Source organism: Lepidochelys olivacea (assembly GCF_965140295.1).
Source record: "Lepidochelys olivacea isolate rLepOli2 genome assembly, chromosome: 3".
Lineage (NCBI taxonomy): Eukaryota > Metazoa > Chordata > Testudines > Cheloniidae > Lepidochelys > Lepidochelys olivacea.
In genome coordinates, this window is record NC_140413.1 from 166,041,405 (window position 1) to 166,069,304 (window position 27,900).

Consider the following 27,900-nt stretch of genomic DNA (forward strand, 5'->3'; position numbering starts at 1 on the left):
ATTATAAACATTAAAACTAAACTGACAGCGACATGTACAGCATCAGGAAAGCATTGGCATAGAAACACCAAAAATCAAATACAATTCAGAGTCCTTCTCATTCAGAAGTTAGACTCACTGGGGTGGAGGGGGGAGAAGTCACTGTTTGCTCACTCTCCAGGAGTAAAAACCTATTTAAAACTTATTTCAGGTATTAAATGGTTATCATTGACTCTGGAAACACAAAGACAGATTTGATGATTAAGGAAAAGCTATTTTTACTAGACATTTGTTAAAGCAGAAACACACTATAAGGGAAAAATACAGTATATGGCAGAAATGTGCTGTAATGTCCAAGCTCTTTGCTATGCTCAGCCAAAACCTGACTGGCTAAATCAGACACTGTCCTAAATTTTTTCCAGTTCCTCAGTCAGGGTATCCCTCCCCTGTCCCATCCTGTAACCATACAAATCTATCCTCCTAAGGCACAGCTTTTGTTGTTTGCACAGCCGCCAGCTAGGTGTAGATAGGATAACCAGACGTCATCCGGGGGGAGGGGAGCTTGGCTGCCGGTGGAGTCGGCACCTATGGCGGGCAGCAGGAAATAACTCCCGCGTATTTGAGACCCCTAGGGTGGACTAATAGAAGCCACTTCTAAAGGCTTGTCAACATGGGCATACTGAGGAAAGTTAATCAAAATCAACTAATCCCTTCCAAAGAGAATTAAAATAAACTGAATTCTTTCATTCTAAATGAGAGGATCCACACAGGGTAAAATGCAACTGAATCCACTTTCAATTCACACCTTTAGTTAATTTGATTTAATTTTCCAGAGCGTCCCAGTGTAGCTAAACCCTAAAACTGACAATATGATTCAGTAATCTGAACACGATGTGATTTTCTTTAGGAACATGGGTTGTCTTCTTCATACTGCATCACCTAGAACCCAAATCTGCCATCTCTGTCTTGCACATCTCTGTCTTGTTTTCTGTGAATTAACAGGTTTATTGCAGAGTTTTGAATAAATGTGCTGGGTAAAATGTATCCCTGGAGTAACCTTGTTGAAATCAATGAAGTTAATCCAGCATGAATTTAGCCTTTATTTCCCATCCCATCCCCTGGATTACTACGACCCACAAGAAACACATCTAGTTACATCAACAGATGTTTTAGGAGTTTTCTTTAGCAAAACCTGTGTGTGTGTGTGTATATATATATAAACTCACTACATGTAAAATAGTGGTGGTGCATTTTCCATGTCCATGACATGAAACTCATTAATTTTATGCTAATAGCTATCTTCTTAGCTGCTTGTGTCAATATGGTGACCTCACAAATACATAGATTGTTCAGAGTAACAGCCGTGTTAGTCTGTATTCGTAAAAAGAAAAGGAGGACTTGTGGCACAAGTCCTTGCCTACAGACAGCCCCGCAACCTGAAGCAAATACTCACCAACAACCACATACCACACAACAGAACCACTAACCCAGGAACTTATCCTTGCAACAAAGCCCGTTGCCAACTGTGCCCACATATCTATTCAGGGGACACCATCACAGGGCCTAATAACATCAGCCACACTATCAGAGGCTCGTTCACCTGCACATCCACCAATGTGATATATGCCATCATGTGCCAGCAATGCCCCTCTGCCATGTACATTGGTCAAACTGGACAGTCTCTACGTAAAAGAATAAATGGACACAAATCAGATGTCAAGAATTATAACATTCATAAACCAGTCGGAGAACACTTCAATCTCTCTGGTCACGCGATCACAGACATGAAGGTCGCTATCTTAAAACAAAAAAACTTCAAATCCAGACTCCAGCGAGAAACTGCTGAATTGGAATTCATTTGCAAATTGGATACTATTAATTTAGGCTTAAATAGAGACTTGGAGTGGCTAAGTCATTATGCAAGGTAGCCTGTTTCCTCTTGTTTTTTCCTACCCCCGCCCCCCAGATGTTCTGGTTTAACTTGGATTTTAACTTGAAGAGTGGTCAGTTTGGATGAGCTATTACCAGCAGGAGAGTGAGTTTGTGTGTGTATGGGGGTGGGGGGGATGTGAGAACCTGGATTTATGCAGGAAATAGCCCAGCTTGATTGTCATGCACATTGTGTAAAGAGTTGTCACTTTGGATGGGCTATCACCAGCAGGAGAGTGAATTTGTGTGGGGGGTGGAGGGTGAGAAAACCTGGATTTGTGCTGGAAATCACTTTAGATAAGCTATTACCAGCAGGACAGTGGGGTGGGAATAGGTATTGTTTCATATTCTCTGTGTATATATAAAGCCTGCTGCAGTTTCCACGATATGCATCTGAGGAAGTGAGCTGTAGCTCATGAAAGCTTATGCTCTAATAAATTGGTTAGTCTCTAAGGTGCCACAAGTCCTCCTATAGATTGTTCAGTATGCCACAAGTCATCCTATGCTAGCAGAGCTCCTAATTACCGTGGAGACTGTAGATATTTAAAACAACGTAACAGCTAGAGCAGTGGTTCTCAACTGATTACACATTGTGGGCCACATATGCGGCCCACAATGTGTTATCTGGGCTGCAGGGGCCGGGTGGCAGGGCAGCGGCAGCCCTGACGCTCACCATGCAGGCCGGGCGGCTGCCCCAGAGCTTGGGCTGGGCGACAAGGCTGCGCAGCCAGACCCCTCTGCATTGGGGCAGCTGTGACCCCTGGGCAGCTGGGAACCTGGGCCAGCCTTTAGCACACAGCTGAGCTGGGCCGCAGCTGTGTGCTAATTGGGCCGTGTGCAGCCTGCCGGCTGTGGGTTGAGAACCACTGAGCTAGAGAGATGGTGCTGTCATGGCTTGCTTTACCACCTGGATTCCATTTATGTAGTATGTTTGTTGACCACTTTGGTACATCCAGAAGCTTTGCTTAGTTGTTGTATCTAGCCCATCGTTTATTGCAGTGGTTCAGGGGGTCTGCCAAGCAGGGCCAATGTTAGAGTCACAGGGGCCCAGGGCAGAAAGCCGAAGCCCCACTGAAGCTTGTGGCCCTGAGCTCTGCCACCTGGGGTTGAACCCGAAGCTTGAGCAATGTAGATTTGCAAGGTCCCCATGCAACTGCCCTGCTGGTTACCCCCGTAATGCTGGCCCTAGTTTTGATAACGCAAAAAAACAGTTGTTATGCCACAGGTGGGCCATGGAGTTTTTATAGCATGTTGAGGGGGCCTCAGAAAGAAAAAGTGTGAGAACCCTTGGTTTATTGTCTTATTGACATGGCTGTAGATGAATTAGGCTGCTGAGAGGAGCAGCCACACCTCTTGTTAAAGTCCTAGGCACCTTGAGTGAAATCTTCACCTTACTGATGTTAATAGGAACTCTCCCATAGATTTCAGTACTGATATTTGAACTCTACACTGTTATTATTTTAAACTTCCTTTAGATCTTCTAAACATTCAAGACCTAACTAAGAGTCATGTTGCATACTTTTCACTGTCACTTACATCCTGTTGCATTACATAGAGAACATGCACTAGTGATTTGTGGCTCTAGCTGCAATGTCCAGTGGATCAGATTTTGTTCCGCTATATCAGTGAAACCCCAGTAACTTCATATCTAATTATTGTAAACATTAATATCCAACTATCATAGTGAGTTGTACTTCACTTAAATATTTACCTATGCAGAACTAGAGTGTTCAGTACAGTATGTATTCCTGAGATGCAGCCCATGAGTCAAGGCCTGCTGTGTATGAAGTCAGTGGCAAAACTCCAGACTTCTAAATCAGATCCTGTAAATCAATTATATTGATTTATATAGACTGACTGATTAGATTGATATATAGATTTCTACTAGTGTGAGATCAAAACCTTGCGCATTGTCTCTTTCCCTAACTCTACTATTTTCCACTTCTGTAGCTCAAAGACATTCATACTGAATCACTCCTGTGACAAGCAAAAACACAAGGTAGAAACATCACAGCTGTTAATGACAGTTATGGAAGACCTTTCCCACTGACTAGCAGAGAGATCTCATTCTGCTAGAATCTTTTTTTCTTAGATAGTGAAGGAACAGTTATTTTATCAGTGTCACATTACAAACTAGCTTCAAGAGTTTTACTATTTTCAAAGCTCTATTGTTAGGCTCATCTCCTCTTAACACAAGATGACTTGTTATTTAACAGGTTTCAGAGTAGCAGCCATGTTAGTCTGTATTCGCAAAAAGAAAAGGAGTACTTGTGGCACCTTAGAGACTAACAAATTTATTTGAGCATAAGCTTTCGTGAGCTACAGCTCACTTCATCGGATGCATTCCACTGAGTGCATCCGATCAAGTGACCTGTAGCTCACGAAAGCTTATGCTCAAATAAATTTGTTAGTCTCTAAGGTGCCACAAGTACTCCTTTTCTTTCTGTTGTTATTTAACAGTGGTCTGTCACACCTTTCTGAAGTCATTGTGGCTGCATTTATCAATTCATTGCTATTCACCAATATCAAGACCAGATAAAGAAATATTGTGCTTTATAACTGAATGCTTTAAGTTGCACAACTGGCTTAGGGTCTTAAAGATCCTAAGGAGTTCAGGACTACTGTAGCAGAGCACACACTGTCCTGCTGGATCGTGTCTCCCACCTATTCTGTAAGGAGAGAGCAGAGTTGCAGAGACTGGCTCCAGTGTGGGTGCACCAAACAGGAAGTTTCCTTCCAACAAGAAAACCCAGCTGCAAATGCCTAGCAGACAATTATGGCCTCTTTGTGCCATCTGAGAGGTACTCGGAGGCCATAAGCCACGTAGTGACTCTAACTTTTATCAAATCATTTATTTGCATTCTAAGGAAAGATATCTTGATTTTGCTATTAGACAAAGACAGATATCCATAACAATTCCTGAATACCCAGATAGCACCAATCTTCCAGGCAATGCAAACACACAACCAACATGAGGGATACAACAATTATTTATGCGGAAACCCCCCGCCCACAAAAATGACGTTGGATTTCATGTAAATAATTCTCTTTCATAGTTCCTTATTTTTGATGCAAGTAGTTTTTAAACACTAAGGGCATGGCTACACTTGCAGATGTAGAGCGCTGGGAGTTAAACCAGCCTTTGGAGACTGTAGCAGGGAAAATGCTGCCGTGTGTTTACACGGTAAGATTCAAGCGCACTGGTTTGAATTAGCACATTAGCAGCTCTTGCAACGCCACAGAGAGCAGTGCATTGTGGTAAGCTATCCCAGCGTTCAAGTGGCTGCAACGTGCTTTTCAAATGGGGGTGTGTGTGGAATGTGATAGGGAGTGTGTTGTGTGGGGAAGAGAGAGTTGGTTTTTGGGGTGCTGAGAGTGTGTCAGCATGCTGTCTTGTAAATTCAGACAGCAGCAGACTCCCCTACCCCCAGCCTCTCTCTCTCTCACAACAAGCAGCATTCCACAGTAATGGTTGCTTTGTCCCAGAGCAGATAAGCATGCCGGCTGTCACTGCTGTCAATGGAGCTTTGAAAGGGGATATCCATGTTCCTACAGCTGAGTTCAAAACAATGACAAGAGTGGCCACTTGACTTCAGGGATTATGGGATGTTTCACAGTGCAGTAATGCAACACCTCATTTCACACTGACGCTGGGGCGTTTCAGCCGAGGTGCAGCAAGCTTTATGCTTCTCGTGGAGATGGATTACCAGGAGCGCTCCAGCTGCAGAGTCTGGGCACTCTAACTGCCTGGCCAGTGTGGACAGGTTGGGAGTTAGGATGCCTGGGGCTGCTTTAATGCGCTCTAACTTGCAAGTGTAACCAAGCCCTAAAAGGAAGGGCATGCCAAGTTTGTGTGGATTAAACTGAGTGATTTCCTTCAAATGAGGGACACTTGAGGAAAGCTTGTGTGTAAGTCTCAGAGAAAACTATTGATCACATTTTAGATTTATTTTTTTCTTTAAACAAAAATCTCATTATAGACCTTTAGTACATAAAACCCAGTTGGCCATCTGGAGATTAGAACACAGGCCTTCTTCAATCACACTTTGGTAAAGCAACAGGATGACAGCGTAGGGACTGAGCTCCCAATGAGGTCTCAAGTTAACACCATACGAAAGTTTTGCAAATATTACTACACGTAATATATTTGAACTACTGTTTTTCCTACTGTTAAATGTTAGAGCTGTATGCAGTGTGTTCATACACAAAGTGTGGTAATTGAACTCCAGTGAAACGGATGATGTGAATGACACCAGAAAATTAACAACTTATGAGAGATGATGGCCCTAAATATATAGTCTGTGCAAAGTGAAAGCTGATTTGGAAGCCACTATGCAACCCCTCTCCACCCATGCTGTGTATGTACAAGAGACCCCCACACACCGTGATCTTTATTCATTCAGAGACAATGATGAGCAGTGGAAGCAGCTTCTATTAAATCACTTTGAAGGTTGCCTGCAGAAGAAATTTCTGAAGCATCTACCCATCTTTCCTTTGGTGCTCATTTTCATTATGTGTAGGCCTAAGATTATGTCATGGAAGCTATGAAGACTGCCAGAAATCTCTCTGACATTTTTGCTTATTGCCCATGACCAGTCCCTGTCTTTTACTAAAAATAACTGTGACAAAATCTTAACCTTAATTATGTTTGATCAACAGACCATATAGAATGCAGTCCTGTGGGTAGGCCTTCTGATGCTCTCGACTTTTCATTCAATTCTTTTATAGCTTGTGCCATCATAGGAGAAGGCACATGAAGAAAAGGAAAATTCACCTCAGATTACAGGATTCAATAGTACTATAAACTAGATTGTGATCTCCACAACAGTGGTACAGATACAGAGGAATTCCTCTGACCCCAGTGACAGTACTGCAAATTGCAGCAGATCAGAAACAGATTTTTAATGTGACCCATCATTCAGCATTTCTTTGTTTAAATGAGCTTTTCAGAACACCACTTGTGGAAAGGCAAAATCCATCTAAGAAGGCAGAGTAGCAAGCCTACATTAAATATTCTGGCACTGATTATTTTCTAAAGAAAAGGCAGATGATGGAGGTCTATCCACAGAACAGGTATATTATAGACAGTAGTACTGTATAAATTTAGCTTTGTAAAGCTCAAGTGTTGTTCATTTATATTATACAAGTTTACAGGAAAGAGCCCCTTCTGTTTGTGTTAAAACGCTTTTTAAAATAAATTGATGTAGTATTTACTGTAGATGGTACAAAGTCATCTGTTTATGACTCCAATAGCAACCTTTTGTTCCTCTATTTGGCTGCTCAGGATTTCTGAGAAGGAAATTATACTGATAATTATTTTCCCTAGAAATTCAGGGCAGAATAATCACATCAAATCATTTCACTAATTTATGCATTTTGTTATTTGTTCTGTTGGCCCATTTTGTCAGGATGACCATCATATTCAATATCCTTGGTATATTAGCATCCTGCAGTAATGTATTTAAGTTGGGCATGTTATTGTATTTTTGTCTTAAGTACAAAAATAATAGAATGAGATGCAAGATAACTAAATACAAGATGTATGGGCTTATTAAGCTACGTATTTGTTTCTCCTACTGGTTTGTTGATTTAAAATGTAACTCGACAGCAGATTCAAAATACAATACAATTTACTCATTACAGACCAAATCCAAGGGCCAGCAGTCCCAGAAGTGCAGAACCTTCAGTAGTTCTTTGGCCCAGACAGGCTCTGTAGAAACAGATGGAAAAATCTCAACAAGGAGCTGGGCATCTTTACCCTTGGAGAGAGGAAAAGAAAGAGGGATACACATTCTTGTCTGGTTGCCTATCCTCTACTTCTCCAAAAGTGTGGAGTCAGACTCCATACAGCCCATCTCCCATACATGACAATTGAGTCCTAAGGACCAGTGTCACTAGAAGACATATGCATGCACTTCATCTCCCCAAAATCCAGAAAGGTGAGAAGGTTCTTCCACTCACTGACTACAGACTTTGGCAAATCCTTCATTAGCCCATGGCACTAGAGTATGAATTGCATGCACTTCATCTCCCCAAAATCCAGAAAGGTGAGAAGGTTCTTCCACTCACTGACAAAAAACTAGTTAGGGTCTGACTACAGACTTTGGCAAATCCTTCATTAGCCCATGGCACTGGAGTATGAATTGCATGCAGAGTAGGCATAATGGCTTTGGCAAGAATCCTAAATTAGAATTTCAGTTGCCTTTACTTCTTTACTAATGAAGAAACCTAGCAAAGTGCAGAGTGACATGTAATAATTTTCAACTGGTTACGATCTTATTTTGATTTGTGCTAGTTCATTATATTTTTCACATATTGTAAATCCAGTTTTTATTCAAATATTAAAATCCATAACACATGCATAGGCACTAACAAAGACAACACTGGAAGACAGACATTTCTGAATTCTAATCCCACCTATTAAATGCAGACTAAACTTTTCACCTATTTAAAAAGCAAAGAAACCAAGGAATAGGACATGACAGATCAATTATTGCCTTTGAATTGTATAGTATCAGAAACTGCATTGGAAACTTACATCCTCACTTTTTATTACCACCAAAACTATAATGTTAATCATGCCTGCTGTAACCCAAGAACCTCTTTCTGCCTACTGGCCAGCAGGTTAGAAGAATATCCTGATTCTGGTTTATACTTTGGTAAACTAGAATGTATGTCACATGATATCTTAAATGAAAGCCAGGGTCACAGGTCATTTATATCACTGTGAAATCTATGTCCAGATACTATGTAAGGAGCTATGTAGATCTACTGAAAATATGTTCTAAAGTCTGTATCAAAGCAGAGCCATCTGGCAGAAAAGCTGTTAGTCAAGACATGTTTATTCACCTGTCTTTCTTTTGAAATGTAAGTTTTGTCTCATTTACAAATGAGTCTCGCATCACCCATCTAAGCTAAATGCAGATAAATGATTGTGAGAATTTCAGCCAACAGGTATAGAAACAGTGTGGAAGAGAACATTGTCTTGAGACACACTTCAAGAGGTTTGCTAGACTATATTTAGGGAATAAAGACAACATCCCTGCCCCCACTCCATCCGGCATCTTGAAGCAAACAGCAGCATGTTTAAAATCATGAAAAATGAGATCACAACCAGTCTTGGCTGAAACACTGCAGAGGACTTTAGGGGTAAGCTGCTTAAGACAGCATGTTAGACTGTTAATTTTAGTTTCTAGAAAGCACGTTATTATTTTATATGTAACCTTTTATTTCCATTATTCGTACACTCACTCTCTCTCAAAATCTTTGGTAATATATATTTATGTGAAAACAAGAATAAGTTAAGTGTTATGGTATTAAACAAAGGAGATGATCCTAAGTGGACCCATACAAGCTGCAGTGCGTGCTGTTCCCTTGGGGACAGCAGGCCTGGTATTTCTGTGGGTGTTCAGTGGATAAGGGGCTGGGCACTAAAGGGGAATGCTTGAAACGAACTTGCAGACTGGGGCCCACCTATTGTTAACCTGCAAGGCAAAGTAAGGTCTAGTATTTCCAGGAGGAGACTGCTTGAGTGGCTCACAGGATGGTGGTGTTAGGGAGCTGACACCATCACACCTGTGCATGTTTTCTTTGATATACGGATTTAAAAGCCTTAGGAGCTTCACTTCCTAAAAACTGGGGAATGATGTGACTGAGTTTCCTCCCTCTACCATTAGCGGAAATAAGTCTTCCGATGATACGGAGCGTACTGAAGCCTAGATGGAACTTCCGGAAGGCAGATTGGGCTCCTTTACAGAGTACTTAGAATGGAGCATTGTAACCATCCCATTACACATCTCTTCCATGGAAGATGCAAACTGGCATTTTTGTTGTGCCATTTTTAAAGCTGCAAGTGCAACAATTCCATGCAGCTTCTGTAAGCAGAGTCAGGAGGAGCTCCACCCTGACATCTGGTGGTGAGGTGTGGCAAGTTGTGGAAAAGAACTTCAGGGGCTGATCTCATTTACATAGGCACACCCACCCCCCCACCTAGAATGAGGCCATAGCTGCCCAAATGGTCACTTTGGCTGCTGTGGGATCCCCAGTGTCTCTGTTATTGGGGCAGGAAGAATAAAGTGTTATTACCCTGATTATGGGAATCAAGGACAGTGGAACTGTACTTGGCCTTTTGTTATGATGGAGGTACTCACCATCAACTAAGTAGCACTCGCTAGGCAAGGGACATGGGTTCCAAAACTTGGTGAATTGAGAGAGGCTTGAGACAGGCATTAGTACCTGGTGGTGTGGGCCCCTTTGTGACGGCCTGAAACACCAGTTGTACCTCTGTCTCTCTCCACTGTGGAATGTCAGAGCTAATTTTGGGTCTATTAAGAGTCTCGCTACAGGTACTGTGCTGAATTCACTTTGGCCTTATGGTGCACCAGCACTCCCACTACTATGAGCTGAAATCACTAAAGAGCTAAAATCACTGAGAGCTGAAATCACTGACCACTGTGTCAAGTAGTGGGGAGCTGGAAGATCTAGAGTGCAGTGGTGCTGTTTGTGGATAGGCTGGCGGAGCGTTCGTGAGACAGCGAGTGGAGCCCTGTGGGGCAGTCAGCTTCAGGTCACATAAGGTGCCCCTTACCTCTCCCCCTGCCCCACAGGCACATTTTTAGCCAGACTGGGGAGTAACACTCTGCAGATGAACTTTTGAACTCTGGGGCTGGACTTTTTGGACTTTGGGTGATTTTTTGGATTGCTGGACTCAAGAGACATTTGGGTTGTGGGACTCAAGAACCCAAGGGAAAGGATGTGGCCCAATTTGCTGGGGTGGGTTTTTGCTGATGAACACTAGTTGTGGCGTTTTCCCAATTTAATGCTGATGTCGTTTACCTCATGTTATTAAAGATTCTCTGCTACACCGAGACCCTGTGCTTGCTTGCGAGAGGGGAAGTATTGCCTCTTTGAGGCGCCCAGGGGGTGTATAGGATTTTCCCAGGTCACTGGGTGCGGGCTCAAGCCACTTTTGCATTTGCTTTGATGAGAGGGAACCCCTGTGTACTGAACCCAGCCCTTGCTGCTATCAACTTGGCCTGGCAGAAGGGTTACACTTCCAACCAATGTAAATTCGATGTTTGAAAGAGGATTGTGCAGACCGGCTGAGGCAGTATGAGCAGTTAGGTGATCTGGAGATTGCAGATCATCTTACAGAATCATTCCCCTCACCAGTCTTGCTGGCAGGAAGCAATAGTGGTGCTTAACTTTACACAGTCAATCAAGCCAGAAGAGATGGAGCTTAATTCGTCGACTAGGTGCAGCTCAACATCCATATGCACAATCCAGGCCAGCAGTGACTCCAAATCAGATTGCCAGTCATCTGTTGAAGGACACCAAAGCTCCTGTTGACAAAGCTATCAAATGACAGGTAAAGGGCTGAATGATTTAAAAATGGGTACAGCTCCTGGATATGATCGAGTTGCACCTGAATTCATGAGGCATCTGGGTCCTTGCACTCAGGAATGGCTCGTCAGAGTTTTGTGTGAATCCAGATCGCCTAGAATCTGGCAACAAGCAAGGGTCATTGCCTTGCTGAAACCTGGGAAAGATCCACACTTGCCTTCTAGCTACAGACCAACTTCATTTCTAAGTGTCTGCTTTAAGGTGCTCAAGCATCTGATTTTGGAAAGAATTTCACCATCTATGGAAGGCATGCTGGCACCAGAGCAAGCCAGTTTTCACTGCAGTCATAGTACAGGTGATCAAGTGCTGGCATTGGATTCCAACATAGGCAGAAGAATGGTTCAGTTTTCCTTGTCCTGACCGTGGCATACAATACAGTTTAGCACACAGGCCTGTTGATGAAATTGTCTAGAAATATATCAAGTTGGTTAGTATGTGCAATGGCTCAGTTTCTGAGAAATCACCATTTCTGTGTGCATATTGGTGCTACAACATGTGCTTGAAAGCACCAGAAGAAGAATGACCTCCCGCAAGGAGGTATTTTCTCCAACATTATTCAACTTATATTCAAATGACCTACCACATACCGGGTCCCACAAGATTGTTTATGCGGACAACATATGCCTCGGAACACAGTCACACTCCTTTGACATACTTGAGAGTGCCCTGAATGCAGATATGGTGGTTATGGCAGATTATTGTCGTCAGTGGCGCCTGATATCAAGTGAAAGTAAGACTGTGTTGAGTATTTTTCTCTTACATCATGCACAAGCAGGCAGAGATCTGAACATAGTTCTCAGTGCTCAGCAAATAAAGCACGATTCACACCCGGTTTATCTAGGTGTCGTGTTGGATAGAACTGTTCACATATCGTGACCATCTTACAAAGACAGCAACTAAAGTCAAAAACGTGCAACAGTCTGCTCAGAAAACTGGCCAGAACGACATGGGGCACCAATGCCCAAAAGTTACGCACTTCAGCCTTGGCACTCTGTTAGTTGGTAGTGGAGTATCACACTCCAGTATGGGCTTGCTCATCTCGCACAAAGATGATCAACATACAATTTAATTGCACCATGTGTATTATTTCAGGCACACTTAAAATCTATTTCTCTACCATGGTTACTGGTTCTCTACAATATTGTTCCACCCAGTGCTCACAGAGAGGAAAGCGTAGTAAAGCTCATGACAAAGCGGTGTAATATGCACATCTACTGTTAATTAAAGACTTGTTTAATTCACCACATGGTCATCTGCCCTCATGCCACTTGTTGTGGGTAAATTTACTGGGTAAGGGATTTATGGTAAAGGATGTGTGGTGAGCGTCATGGTCTGCTGAGAAAGTGACAAATCATTACCTCATCTCGGACCCCACTCAACATTAATCCAGGTTTGATTTACTGTGAAGGCAATGGAGCCTTCTGAACCAGTTTCATACCAGACATGGAATTTGTGCTGCAGTCGAACTTCAGTGGTGTTTAGAGACAGTCACTATGTCAATGTGGGCAGCCACAAACCATAACACATATTGGTCTTTCTGCCTTGAACATCGTTGATAAGAATGCTGTGGCTTGGCTTCACCGGATTGCATAATTAATAAATAAGTGGTGTGCTAGTTGTCAAGGTTCCTCCCCCACTCTGAACTCTAGGGTACAGATGTGGGGACCTGCATGAAAAACCTCCTAAGCTTATCTTTACCAGCTTAGGTCAAAACTTCCCCAAGGTAACAAATTTTACCCCCGTTATCCTTGGAATGGCCGCTACCACCACCAAACTAATACTGGTTACTGGGGAAGAGCTGTTTGGACGCGTCCTTCCCCCCAAAATACTTCCCAAAACCTTGCACCCCACTTCCTGGACAAGGTTTGGTAAAAAGCCTCACCAATTTGCCTAGGTGACTACAGACCCAGACCCTTGGATCTTAAGAACAATGAACAATCCTCCCAACACTTGCACTCCCCCTTTCCTGGGAAATGTTGGATAAAAAGCCTCACCAATTTGCATAGGTGACCACAGACCCAAACCCTTGGATCTGAGAACAATGAAAAAGCATTCAGTGTTTTACAAGAAGACTTTTAATAAAAAATAGAAGTAAATAGAAATAAAGAAATCCCCCCTGTAAAATCAGGATGGTATATATCTTACAGGGTAATTAGATTCAAAAACATAGAGAACCCCTCTAGGCAAAACCTTAAGTTACAAAAAAGATACACAGACAGAAATAGTTATTCTATTCAGCACAATTCTTTTCTCAGCCATTTAAAGAAATCATAATCTAACACATACCTAGCTAGATTACTTACTAAAAGTTCTAAGACTCCATTCCTGTTCTGTCCCCGGCCAAGACGACTACAGACAGACACACAAACCCCTTGTTTCTCTCCCTCCTCCCAGCTTTTGAAAGTATCTTGTCTCCTCATTGGTCATTTTGGTCAGGTGCCAGCGAGGTTACCTTTAGCTTCTTAACCCTTTACAGGTGAGAGGAGCTTTCCCCTGGCCAGGAGGGATTTCAAAGGGGTTTACCCTTCCCTTTATATTTATGACACTAGTCAACAAAAGTTCCAATGCAAAACATATCAGCTAAAGAGCTGAAATTAAGCTATTATGTTAAACAAAGTCATTACAACAATCTCTTCCTGAATTATCTGCATTCTCTGGTGCAAGAGGAAGGGCTGACTGAGGGCTTGTCTACACTGGGAAATTACACCACATTAGAACAGGACTATGACCTTAAAATCAAACACAGAGGGCCTTAATATTTACATCCATTAAGACCCCTTTACACTTCCAAGGTGATGTAGGAGGCTTTAGCATAAATGAAAATCCAGCCCTGAACGTAGCCAGAGACTGCCCTGTTTAACATTGTGTTAGTTACCACTGCAATTCCCCAGGGTCATGTTCTAAAATGGATGTAAAAGTGGCAAAGAGTCCTGTGGCACCTTACAGACTAACAGACGTATTGGAGCATAAGCTTTCGTGGGTGAATGCTCACTTTGTCAGATGCATGTAGTGGAAATTTCCAGAGGCAGGTATAAATATGCAAGCAAGAACCAGGTTAGGGATAATGAGGTTAGTTCAATCAGGGAGGATGAGGCCCTCTTCTAGCAAGTTGAGGTGTGTACACCAAGGGAGGAGAAACTGCTTTTATAGTTGGCTAGCCAGTCACAGTCTTTGCTTAATCCCGAGCTGATGGTGTCAAATTTGCAAATGAACTAAAGCTCAGCAGTTTCTCTTTGAAGTCTGGTCTTGAAGTTTTTTTGCTCCAGGAAGACTACCTTTAAATCTGCTATTGTGTGTCCAGGGAGGTTGAAGAGTTCCCCTATAGGTTTTTGTATATTGTGTGACAAAGCTCTGTCCTTGCCTCCATGGGTCCTGTGTTTCCTGGCAGATTTCTCTAGGCTCAGCAGCTCACTGTGACCCTCCACGTAACCCTTCTTTCTCTAGAGACAAGGGTCACAGTCTACTGAGCCATTTTCATCATAAGCCAGCAAGGGAGGTGAAGAGAAGTTATCCTTCCTTGCACAGTCTCTGATGTCTCCCTGTCTCAGTGATTAATCAGGGGGCAAAGGTGCAGGGGAGGAGCCCGGGCCCACCCTCTTCTCCATGCTCCAGCCCAGGGACCCTAATAGTATCAGCTATGGTAGCTGACCTTTTAGAAACATGACATGTACAATTCCCTGGGCTACTTCCCCCACAGCAGCCCTCACTTCCTCAAGCTCCACTTCACCCTTACCTCAGGGCCTCCATCCTTGTGCCTGATGTGGTGTGTACTACTCAGCCTCTCCAACAGTGCAACTTCCTTCCACAACTCCTGACATGGACACCCACCTGATGGGCTGGGAGGCTTTTAACTAGTTTCAGCCAGCCCCTGATTGGCTTCAGGTGTCCCAATCAACCTAGCATTCTCCCTGCCTTCTGGAAAGTTCTTAATTGGCCCCAGGTGTCTTCATTGACCTGGAGCAGCTTCCATTTCATTTAACCTGGTACCAGGGATTTGTTTAGCCTGGAGCTAATATATCTATCTGGCCTTGCCCCGTCACAATTGCCATTCCTAATATTGGATTTGTGTCCATTTATCCTTTTATGTAGGGACTGTCCAGTTTGGCCGAAGTACATAGCAGAGGGGCATTGCTGACACATAATGGCGTATATTACATTGGTGGATGTACAGGTGAATGAACCGGTGATGGTGTGGCTGATCTGGTTAGGTCCTGTGACGGTGTCACTGGTGTAGATATGTGGGCAAAGTTGGCATCGAGGTTTGTTGCATGGATTGGTTCCTGAGTTAGAGTTACTATGGTGCGGTGTGTAGTTGCTGGTGAGACTATGCTTCAGGTTGGCAGGTTGTCTGTGGGTGAGGACTGGCCTGCCTCCCAAGGCCTGTGAAAGTGAGGGATCATTGTCCAGGATAGGTTGTAGATCACTGATGATACGTTGGAGAGGTTTTCGCTGAGGACTGTATGTGATGGCCAGTTGGAGTTCTGTTGAAGAGAAGGGAGTTACCTCAACCAGTGTTGAAAGGGCCGTGTTGACAGGGCCAATCGATCAGGGCCTGTCAACACTGGCTCTCCACTTGTGAGGTAGCTCCCTTCTCTTCATGTGTCAGTATATAATGCCTGCATCTGTAATTTTCACTCCATGCATTTGAAGAAGTGGTTTTTTACCCACGAAAGCTTATATTGAAATAAATCTGTTAGTCTTTAAGGTGCCACCAGACTCCTTGTTGTTTTTGTGGATACAGACTAACACGGCTACCCCCTGATACTGGTTACCACTCAAGAAAGAGATCTTGGAGTCATTCTGGATAGTTCTCTGAAAACATCCACTTAATGTGCAACAGCATTCAAAAAAGCGAACAGAATGCTGGGAATCATTAAGAAAGGGATAGATAATAAGACAGAAAAATATCATATTGCCTCTATATAAATAAACCCATTGTATGCCTGCGCCTTGAACACTGCGTGCAGATGTGGTTGCCCCATCTCAAAAAAAGATATATTGGAATTGAAAAAGGTTCAGAAAAAGGTGACAAAAATGATTAGGGGTATGGAACAGCTTCCATATGAGGAGAGATTAATAAGATTGGGATTTTTCAGCTTGGAAAAGAGGTGTCTAAGGGGGAATATGACAGAGATCTATAAAATCATGACTGGTGTGGAAAAAGTAAATAAGGAAGTGTTATTTACTTCTCATAACACAAGAACTATGGGTCACCAAATGAAATTAATAGGCAGCAGGTTTAAAACTAACAAAAGGAAGTATTTTTTTCATACAACACACAGTCATCCTCTGGAACTCCTTGCCAGAGGATGTTGTGAAGGCCAAGACTATGACAGGGCTCAAAAAATAACTAGATAAATTCATGGAGGATAGGTCCATCAATGGCTAATAGCCAGGATGGGCAAGGATGGTGTCCCTAGCCTCTGTTTGCCAGAAGCTGGGAATGGGCGACAGGGGGTGGATCACTTGATGATTACTTGTTCTCTTCATTCCCTCTGGGGCACCTGGCATTGGCCACTGTCGGAAGACAGGATACTGGGCTAGATGGACCATTGGTCTGACCCAGTACGGCCGTTCTTATGTTCTTATGCACAGTAAGTTATCAGTTTCCAGAAGGAGTCATAAGGTTATGTGCATAGCATTTATTTAAGGTTATTATAGGAGGAGTCAGACAAATCATGGGTTTCTAACTCTTCCTCATCTTTGTCGGGAAGGAATAGCCAAGCCTATTACAGAGCCCTGTGAAGAGGGCCCCACATGGTATGGACAGTGTGATGTTACAAAGTAACAAATAGTATGGGACTGTAATGTTATGTGCCATTGTAATAAGTCCAATCGCAATTAGAATAAAATACTGCTCTCAGATGTCCATGCATGTCACTCCCAGGGGGAAATCACCTGTGTGCATCCAAAAGGAGGATTTGTTGTGAATATTTTGACATTGTCAAAGGCTCTCTGAAATAATAATCAAAGTCCCTCACCAAAGGCTCTTAAGCAAAGTACAGTACTACACTTACAATTCAGTTGATCACTGCTCTAGTTAGGTATGGAACAAGTTTACAGGTGGGCCAAAACCATAACTATCTAGCTGAACCATGCTGCTCACCTTCCCTCTGATCTTTGAGGGCTTGGATAAAGTGAGACCTGAATCCAAACCAGCTTTGGGTTTGGTTTTGCAAAGGTAAAACCCTATCCTACAAAACCATTCTTGCTTTTACCCATTTCTACAACTGAGCCAATAAATACTACTACTTATATGGCACCATAGATATGTACAGTCCTGAACATAGGACAGCTGTGCTCAAATAAGAACCTGGGTCCCTGCCTACATGAGTTAAAAAATCTCCTCTACCCCACACCAAGCCTGTGTTGCCAGACTTGGCATAGGGGGATTCTTTGCGACTGGGGAGAAACAGTTCTCTTCCCCAGATTCCAGAGTACTGTAGTAGCAGAACCATTCCATGGTTGTTCCTGCAGAGCCTACCAAACTCCAGTGCTTCTGCTCCATCAAGGGACAATGGTGGGTGGGTGAATCCAGATAGAGGAGGAGTCACCAACACGGTTTTGTGAGTAAACGCTTTTTAGAGTTCAGGCTCCCTGAATCCTCTTTCCCTTCTGCAGCGTTCAGTTCCACATTGGTTCCTGTGGAACAGGGGGAAAGATTTGCCGTTCAGGACATGTTCTGTACCATACCATCTTAAGCAATATGATGCCACATAGAAGCAGGTGCTCACTGTAGCAGAAATTGATGTTAAATTTATTTCCAGCGCTATCCGTCAACAAGCTATTTAAGGCTTGTCTCTATATTTTTATCCTTCCTGCCAGTCTGAGTTTCTGGATGATTATTGCAAATTAATGATAAAGATAATAGCAAAATAGGCTTCCTTCCAGTGGCTGGAAACATGTTGCTCCAACAGTTTACTGCAGCCAGAAATTAAGGATTGCAAGAATCAAATCATGCTCTTGATGTATTAGACAAGAGACAAAGGAACAGACGTTCCTGCTACCATTTCAATCAAAGGAATGACTCTGATCATTTCATTAAGGCCTATTTAAAGGGGTAAGTAAACAGATGTAAGTAAAGTAACCAGGGCAGATGAATTTACGTTGGTTCTTGTGTGTAATGCCACTGGGGTTACAGATTTTACGTGATGTGGTTTATGCTAGTTTTAGGTTTAAAAGTAGTAGCCCCAATCCTGCAATCTTTGTGCCAAGCTCAGTTGCAAGGTGCTGAGCACTTGTTAATTTTCATGTGTTGGCCCAAGTATTGTCACGCTGTCCATTCTCTTGCAAAAGCTAAACCTCATTAGTTTAGATATTTCCTTAACAAAACTGTTTCATGCCTAAGTAATAGTTGGGCATCACTGCATGCAGTGACTACAGACAAAAGCTTTTTTAAGTCCCTATCCTCCAAGCAGTTGCATTTACATACACCACCACTCCCCAATCTCATGTCTTCACAGAACCACACTGAAGTCAATGGACTCTTCACTAGCACAGCTAGTTACAGAATCAGGGTTTTAGTTTGTTGGTCTAAATCCTGTCATCACTGTTCCTAGGAAGGAAGATTTAGAAGTAGTAGGGTTTATTTAACACATTCCTAGAGTAGTGAAGGTATACTAAGTTGCATAGCAAGCTAAATAGGCATTGCAATGCATTTAGTTTATGATAATACAATCCACTGAAAACATATGAAGGGGGGAAAAAGAGAGAGAGAGAGAGACACACACACAGAGGAATATAATCGATTCCTATCAATACATTACCGATCTGTTTTTCAAAAGCGTTGAGTCCTCATAGTTCCCATTTATTTCAGTTGGGGCTGGAGGCAGTAAGCACTTCTGAGAATGAGTTCCTAGAACTTCTAAATAGGTTTTGCAATGTAATTGCATTTAAAATGTTATCATCAATATTTGTTTTACTCTATTTGTATTGTGGTAGCGCCTAAGAGCCCCACGCAAGGATCACAGCCTGTTGTGCTAGGCACTGTATAAACAAACCAAGAAAACAATCCCTGCCCCTAAAATCTTACAATCCCAGTCTGCCATGTCTGGACTAGCCACTATATACCATAATGATGAGCAGCACAGTATATATAGACAGCTAGGCAAGCTCTTCAGATGTTTTCACCTCTTGCAAGTATAACAAAAAGTTTTATTTGTGTTTTAACAAGAAATGTTATTTTACTTTCAACTCTATGGTGAAATCTCCTGGATATGCCACATTCAAGTACAGGATAACAAACACAAAAACACAGCTTATATGTGTAAGCTGTGTTCAAAGTTTGTGCTTGCTGATCTGCTTGTGCTTTTAAGATATTAAGTTTTTAAAAAAGCAAGCTGATTAATGTTTTTCTTTTGGTTTATTTTTATGAGTCACTCCACTAAGTATTTGCATTAGCAGGTCTCCTGCTGCTACTAGATCGCTCAACCATGTTTGTTTAGTCGCTGTGCCGCTTGTAAAGTGCAACGATGTTGAATTTTTCGGGGTCTCCTTTTGAGTTCTACTAAATGTTTAAGTCTAAGTTTTAAACAGTTGATTAAACACCCAATCCTGCAACCCTTCTGTGAGTAGCCCAACTGAAGTGGGACTACTCACTTGGATAAGTATTGCAGGACCAGACTGATGTTTTTATTGTAATTTTCTTTGTATTTTCTCCTGCTGGAGCTGTATTAAAATGGAGGGCAAAAAACAACATAGCTGAAATGTCACTATCATTAAGTGCAATGCTTTTGTTTTCTCTTACGCTTCAAAATACAAAGCTATTTACTATGAACTACTTCTCAAACAAAAGACAACCAGGGATTACCATTTTTAAGCCACTCTAGAAAGAAGAATTATATTTCCATCTTAACATTAGAAGTTCTTTAACATTTTAGAGATGCTTCATGTTAGAAGCCAGCATCTTGACTGGGACTGGCATTACCTTACTTCTACAAAATAAAATGTAATCAAAGGTCTTGTTGCCTAGTTATATCAGAGTGGAACTACAGTCAAGGTTGTGGCTATGTTGACTAGCACCAACAGTAGAAGCTAAGTCTAAGGGAGATTGAAGAGTTCCTAGATTTCTCCGTTTCCCTGAGGCTGCCCATCCATACTCTGTTCAACCTTCTGAATCTCTTTTCCTTATCAGATTACTCTCTCAGCAAAGCTTTACTTCCCCTCTCCAAGATTGCAGGTATAAGGAGAGAAAAGGAGACTCTTAATTAAGTACAACAGGGGTAAAAGCCTTTTCCACTAAATTAAAATGGAATAAAAGTCTCAGTGCTTACCTGTTGACGAGGAAGCCTGTATCAGACCAGAGATCTTCTGCAGCTGAGACTTTGGGTCCCAAGGGAAGCATTTGTAATGGCAGCTCTTCAGAAAAGCACTACTTCTGCCACATCAGATGTTAATGGTATTTTTCCTTCTCTGCAGTTGATGCAACGGCTGATGGGAGAAAAGGGAGTGTTTAAGGACTATAAAAGGTTTTAGGAGACTTAAAAAGTGTTAGTATGTCTGAGAGCAGCCTTCTCTTGAATATTCAGTTAGGATCTAGGCAAGTTTGTCTTAAACTGCAGTACTACTCTGAAAAGTGACCCATTGTATCTTTTTCCTGATCACATCTGTTCCCTGTGTGAATTCAGAGTTGCATCTGCTGACTTCTGTAACAAAAACACTTTTTTATTACTTCTTATTCCTGCAGCACCAAAACAAGTCAGGAAGAGTGAGCTACATCCCTGTTTGTCTATCATTGACAGAACTGTGTCATGTGTGATAATTTCAAGGCTAACCAGTTCAGATATGTGAAGATCAGCTGGTCAAGTGAAAGTTAAGGCATAACTTGCAGAAACTTTATCACTGTGATGATGTGCAAGGTAATAAGAACCTCATTTAATGATTGGATCTCTGGTTGAATTTGTAGGCTTAAGGGAAAACACATCTTTTCAATTTGAAATGTGCTTAGATTATAAGTGAAGCTATTGGAAGATATTAAAACACAAGATTTCACAAAGCTAGCATGGAACTTCTCCTGATATAAATACTATACGGTTATACATACATATTAGCTGTTTCCTCTTTATGTTACCTAGTAAATCAATATATTAATTAACAGGATCAGTTCCTGCTGGAGATTTTTCTTAACAGGATAACCCCAAAAATCTCTCACTAACGTGCACTGAAATTAAAACCTGTTTTTAAAGACCAGGGACCACATTGTACCATTGATTTTAAAACTGAAACCTCACTTGAAGAGAATAGCAAATATGGTCCCAAATCACTCAACATTTCCACCTCACTATTTAGTTTTAAATACACATACACAGATACTGCTAAATAATTTTCTGGTACAGCTAGGCAGGTTCTACTGAATGTAGAATCAGAGAAGCTACCACTACTAGGAACAGAGTTCTACCTCCCCTTTGTGCAGTTGTTCTTATTAAATCTAGTGAATAAAGCACTCAAGTTCTCAATACTCTCCTACTTAGGATGAATCAGCACAGTTTCCATATCTTTGAAAAGAAACTCTTGGAGTAATATTTAGTGCTTCTCTTTCTTCATGTATGCTTCTTCTTCATGTATGCTCATTTTCTTTCAGAAGTCTCCTAGGTTAAGGTTTAAGGATGTCTCTGTTCTAGACAGAATAAGTTTGTGGTCTAGACTACAAGGTATTTGTCATACAGCTAAACCAGTGTGGTTTTTTTTTAAACAAGGAAAAGCTGCATGAATACTATTTGACTTCTGCATGTGCCAACGTTCTATAGAGCTCACAATTCTCTGGAGTGTTCACTATTCAGGTGATTGATGCTGTACATAAACTGAGATCTTTCCAGTATCAAATTCCTCTCTTCTGAGGTTACTTGCAGACATTAGACTATTTAAGTATTCTTTATAATATTGGGAACAGACAAAGGCTGGCCACATTGTTTCATTTTCAGCAAGTGTTGGAGAAAGGGCTCTTAAAGTGATTTACTAAAGAAGTCAGGATCATTATCTCCATTTTAAAGATGAGAAAACTGAGGCAGGGAGAGGTGAAGTGACTTGCATAAGATCACAGAGCAGGCCAGTGACAGAACTGGGAACAGAACACAAGCCTCCTGAGTCCCACACTAGCACTCTGTCCACAAAACCACACTGCCTCCCTAATTAAATATATTTGGTAACAAACTATGTTTTTTGAAATATTTCAAAACCAAAAGTTGGTGATAAACAACAGATCACAATTTTTTGCTGGGAGTAACTGTAACAACCTCTAGGATAGGTCACCAACTGGGTTTGAACATAGAACCTTCATCTCTGTAGCACATACTTCTACCACTTCAGCTAAAAGAATAGCTCCTTTAACAGGCAGAAATCATAGGCTCTTATTCTCTGTGTAGACCAGCCAGCAGAGAGGGACATAATACACACTATGCAAACATGGTACATGGAATTGGGAGAAGTTTTTGCAATGATCCTTGAAATGAAGAGCAAAAACATTTGAACGAAAGTCTCACTGAGACTTGCTCCTTGATCACAGAAGGAGAAAAGTAGGTGTTTCCCATGGCTATAGCACAATAAGCCCCAAGATAAACTCTCTTTCTCCATATTTACTACCAAAGGGTAGAATTTGGCCCTTTTGCCAAATGCAGGTATCCAGCCCTCCTCCTAGTGAGCAATATGTTCCCATGACTGATACAGATTATAAATTGCTGCTAGAAGAGCGGGATACATTTTAGTGCAAAACAACAGGGCAACACCAAACCACAATACCTGTGAGTTATCGTAGACACACTGCTTGGGCCATCTCAGCCAAAGTCTGAAATGAGGGTGCGGGAACTGGAAAGGAGTCAGGGTAACTGTAATATGGGATACTAGAATACTATTGAGCTTTCTACAGAAAACTCATAAATTAATTTTGCCCTGCAGTAACTTCTGCTCTGCAATTTATACACTTCAGTGGTTTTAAATGCACCCAAGTAACAACAAGCATTATTTGTCATGCACAGAGTGTACATGCATATTCTTTGCCAAATAGCAGGTGTAACTCACTAACTAATTGTGCTGTGTTCCCTTGTGGCTAGATCCCTGAGGCTAAGCATCTGTTACTAACAGCAAATAGAGCTACTTCTTTCAGTCACGTGGTTAAGGGCTGTGCCTTGTAGTTCCAAGGTTTAATGTCTGCTGATGACTCAAGGTGGGAGTTGCATGCAGTCACATATGCTACACATCTTACCTATACATGATAGCTGGGCAGTTTTAGCTAACATTGTTTTCTGTACTTACTCCTCCCATTGCGGATTTTCCAGTTCCCATATGATTATCTAGAGTTACTAACACTTACCTTTGGAGCTACGTAATCTGAAAGGCAGGAGATATAGCGGTCTGGATAAGCATGCTTTAGGAGTATAGCAGACCCCAGCAGGTCCTCCATGGAATGTCTCAATTCACAACAAGCCTGGCTTACGCTTCAGTCACTTTTCTGAGATGTACACACTGGACTCTGATGATGGAGCATATCCCCCTAAGGGCTAGCTGCTGCCTCAATTATATGTCTACAACTCCCATCATCATAAATGAGAATTTAATCTACTAAACAAGAGGAGACCATACCTTTAGTAAGGTCATGCCCTCAAAATGATTACCACTAATGTGCTCTTACAATAAAGCCTGTTTCTAAACTCATTTGGAAGACCAGCTATTGACAGTTAAACAGTGGATTATGATTGTTAGTTGATGGCTCACATATGACTTACTATAATCACTAATGTATTATTCTGCCAGTATATACTATAACTATTTTTTCTGCTATTCTTTTCTTTCTGGTAGGCTGTAATCATTTCCCTCCCCTCCAATTCCATCCACAACATTATATTTCTGGGGTGTATTTGTCATAACTATTTGAAAAAGATGCCTGTTAGAAAGTGTCTAAATATATGATTGTCTTGAGTCTGAATGTGCAGTTCCCTGGTTATTTTATCCTTCTCTCATATTAAACCTTTGGCACAAAGGCTTTTGTCTATAATTCACTGAAGCTATAGCCCTGGATGTCAAGAACATTATTTCTATTAGCAGTTTTAAAGCCACTGTAGAGTTCTACATTTTTAATCTGGTGAATTGACACTTTTTATCACTCAGGCTGTACTTACCACATTTTAACAGCACTTGGAGTCCTCTTCACACAAGAAGTGCTCTATAAATAAAAATTGATTTCTGGTTAACCAACCACACCCAGACATATTTTTCTAACCTTTGCAGTAGAAATCCCAGACTCAAGTCTAAAAATAGAAAAGAACAAACTATAAATAGACATAATGTAAAAAGCTTTTAAAATACCCTGTAAACACTACTGCTTTGAAATAAAATACTGTATTATTTACTAGATGCTCTGAGGGGATGTGAAATCTCATAGCAGGAAAAATAATCCTATAAATTAGAGATGTTGCATGGAAATTCTGGTGGTGCCAGAATTTTGCACCCATTTTGCACCAAAACTTTTGGTGATGCCACTGACTTATTGTCAGACCTCCCAACATTTCATGTGGCTGAGGTTGGGCCCTGTGACCCTGTGTGCCAAGTCACAACGCCACTCAATAGGGGAACCCTCTCTAACATGGGGCAGGAGGCACACTGCCCCACCTTGGGCAGCCCTCAACTTCTCCGGGGACAGAGAGGTTTGGGGGTCAGAGTGGGACAGGTCTGCAAAATCCCATCTGTATTTCTGCATCAGCTTTACCTGGAAATTCTAGGGAGGACCATGCCCTCGTCTCCACCTGCTGCCCCAGAGATGGGTGAGGTCAGGGCCATCTTTTGCACCAGTTTTGCACCGAAACTGAGGTGACACCGAAGCCACACTCTGCGCCCCGCCCCGCACGAGGAAGAAGTTCAGTGATTGCTCTGGGCCATTTGCTGGGGGCCGGGGGAACCCACAGGCCAGGCCTTGCCCTGACGCAGCAGGAGGAGGGAAGCGGCAGAGGGCGGGAGGTGCAGCCCCCTCCTGGCCCAGGGAAGGATTGGCAGCTCACAGAGCTCCGGGGGGGGGGGGGCGGCTGCGCACCCCGGCCGGCCCGCGCTCGCCTGGTTTCCAGGCGGGGTCCCGCTTGCCCAGCGCCGCTCATTGCTCCCCGGGCGACCGGCCCCTGGTTCCCGTTGTTATAGGGATAATCACGCGGCTGAGTTAGCCCTTCCCAAGGCCTCGGCACATTTCCTCCGCCCGACCGCGAGGGGGGTGGAGGGACGCCCCAGAGGCTGCGGCGCTCCCCGGGGCAGGGGGACTGAGCCATGGCCGCAGCCGGCGCGGCTCCCCCAGGTAACCAGGGCGCCGGCTGCCCCGCCGAACACAGGCGGGCGGGTGCAGAGTGAGGCGTCCTCGCTTCAACTACAAAGGGAAAGAGAGAAATACTGGCGGGGGGGGAGCTGGGATTTGAGTCCCCTGCGGGGTTCCTCGCTGGTCTGACTGGGTGCTGTGTTCAGTCCGTCGAGCTCCAACGCCTAGTGGATCGACCTAGGAGCCGCTCCCTTGGGCGAGGGGTTTCTGGCTCTGCTCAGAGCGCCTCAGGCTTTTCAGCGGCCGGAATTCACCGCACACACAAAAACAGAAAGAAAAAAGTCTCCTCCCCGCAGGTGGTTGTTTAGTTTCATCAGGTTTGGGGACTTTCTCCTTTCATGTAGTTGGATGCTGGCCTTCAAATTAGTACATCAATTGAGCTGCAAAATATGGAGGGTGAGAAAGAGCGAGAGCTGGACACCAGAGGGATTTAGGTGTCTAGCCTCCATTTTAAACATCTACATCCAAAATTTAGATCTTCAAAACCCATGCTCTGGTGCCGCCTAATCTTATAGGTGCCTTAATTCCCTAGTCGCCTAAATTTATGCCAATAAAGGCCCCCAGTGCATGTATTTCTCTTGGTGGGCACGCACACAGCTGCCTCCATCCTGCTACTGAATGCCCAGCTCACAGGTAAGCCCTAGTAAGAATCATAAACTATAATCTAGCCTAGTGGTTAGAGAGGTTAGGGGGGAGGCCTGGGTTCAAGTCGCTGTTCCAATGCATAGTTAATTATTTTGTAAAGAGTAGAACAGCTTCAACAGGAAAGATTAAGAGTGTTGTACATCAGCGTACCCTGTAGGCTGGTGGGTCAGTTATTCACCTGGGACATAGGAGCTCCTTGTTCAAGTCCCTACTCCATATGAGACAGAGGATGGATTTGAACTAGGGCCTCCCCTAGTCTTCCTGAGTGCTCTAACCCCTGGTCTATTGAGAAAAAAGGACAGTATCTCATTTCTCTTCTGAGAAGGGACTCACCTGGCTTAGGCTCCTAAGGGTGTGTCTACACTACGAAATCAGGTTGAATTTATAGAAGTCGAATTTATAGAAGTCGGTTTTTTAGAAATTGGTTTTATATATTCGAGTGTGTGTGTCCCCACAGAAAATGCTCTAAGTGCATTAAGTGCATTAACTCGGCAGAGTGTTTCCACAGTACCGAGGCAAGCGTCGACTTCCAGAGTGTTGCACTGTGGGTGGCTATCCCACAGTTCCCGCAGTCTCCACTGCCCATTGGAACTCTGGGTTGAGATCCCAATGCCTGATGGGGCTAAAACATTGTCGCGGGTGGTTCTGGGTACATATCGTCAGGCACCCGTTCCCTCCCTCCCTCCGTGAAAGCAAGGGCAGACAATCGTTTCGCGCCTTTTTTCCTGAGTTACCTGTGCAGACGCCATACCACGGCAAGCATGGAGCCCGCTCAGGTAACCGTCACCCTATGTCTCCTGGGTGCTGGCAGACGTGGTACTGCATTGCTACACAGTAGCAGCAACCCATTGCCTTGTGGCAGTGGATGGTACAGTATGACTGGTAGCCGTCCTCGTCATGTCCGAGGTGCTCCTGGCCACATCGGCCCTGAGCGCCTGGGCAGACATGGGCGCAGGGACTAAATTTGGAGTGACTCGACCAGGTCATTCTCTTTAGTCCTGCAGTCAGTCCTATTGAACCGTCTTATGGTGAGCAGGCAGGCGATACGGATTGCTAGCAGTCCTATTGCATCATCTTCTGCCGGGCAGCCATGAGATGTGGATGGCATGCAGTCCTTCTGCACCGTCTGCTGCCAGCCAAAGATGTAAAAGATAGATGGAGTGGATCAAAACAAGAAATAGACCAGATTTGTTTTGTACTCATTTGCTTCCCCCCCCCCCATTGATTGCGGCAGACAATCGTTCCGCGCCTTTTTTCTGTGCAGACACCATACCAAGGCAAGTATGGAGGCAAGTATGGAGGCCGCACAGCTCACTTTGGCAATTAGGAGCACATTAAACACCACACGCATTATCCAGCAGTATATGCAGCACCAGAACCTGGCAAAGTGATACCGGGCGAGGAGGCGACGTCAGCGCGGTCACGTGAGTGATCAGGACATGGACACAGATTTCTCTGAAAGCATGGGCCCTGCCAATGCATGCATCATGGTGCTAATGGGGCAGATTCATGCTGTGGAACGCCGATTCTGGGCTCGGGAAACAAGCACAGACTGGTGGGACCGCATAGTGTTGCAGGTCTGGGACGATTCCCAGTGGCTGCGAAACTTTCACATAGAATCATAGAATATCAGGGTTGGAAGGGACCCCAGAAGGTCA

At 43.2% G+C, this 27,900-nt stretch overlaps 1 protein-coding gene across 1 annotated transcript in view; it reads right to left on the reverse strand.

The window, feature by feature from the left end:
• The window catches only part of KCNK2 (potassium two pore domain channel subfamily K member 2), a 211,503-nt gene extending 190,892 nt beyond the window's left edge, over positions 1-20,611 (reverse strand). The window contains exon 1 of the mRNA XM_084623765.1: positions 20,583-20,611. The gene's annotated coding sequence lies outside the window, so the exon portion shown is untranslated. The remainder of the gene's footprint in view (positions 1-20,582) is intronic.
• Positions 20,612-27,900: the final 7,289 nt, after the last annotated feature.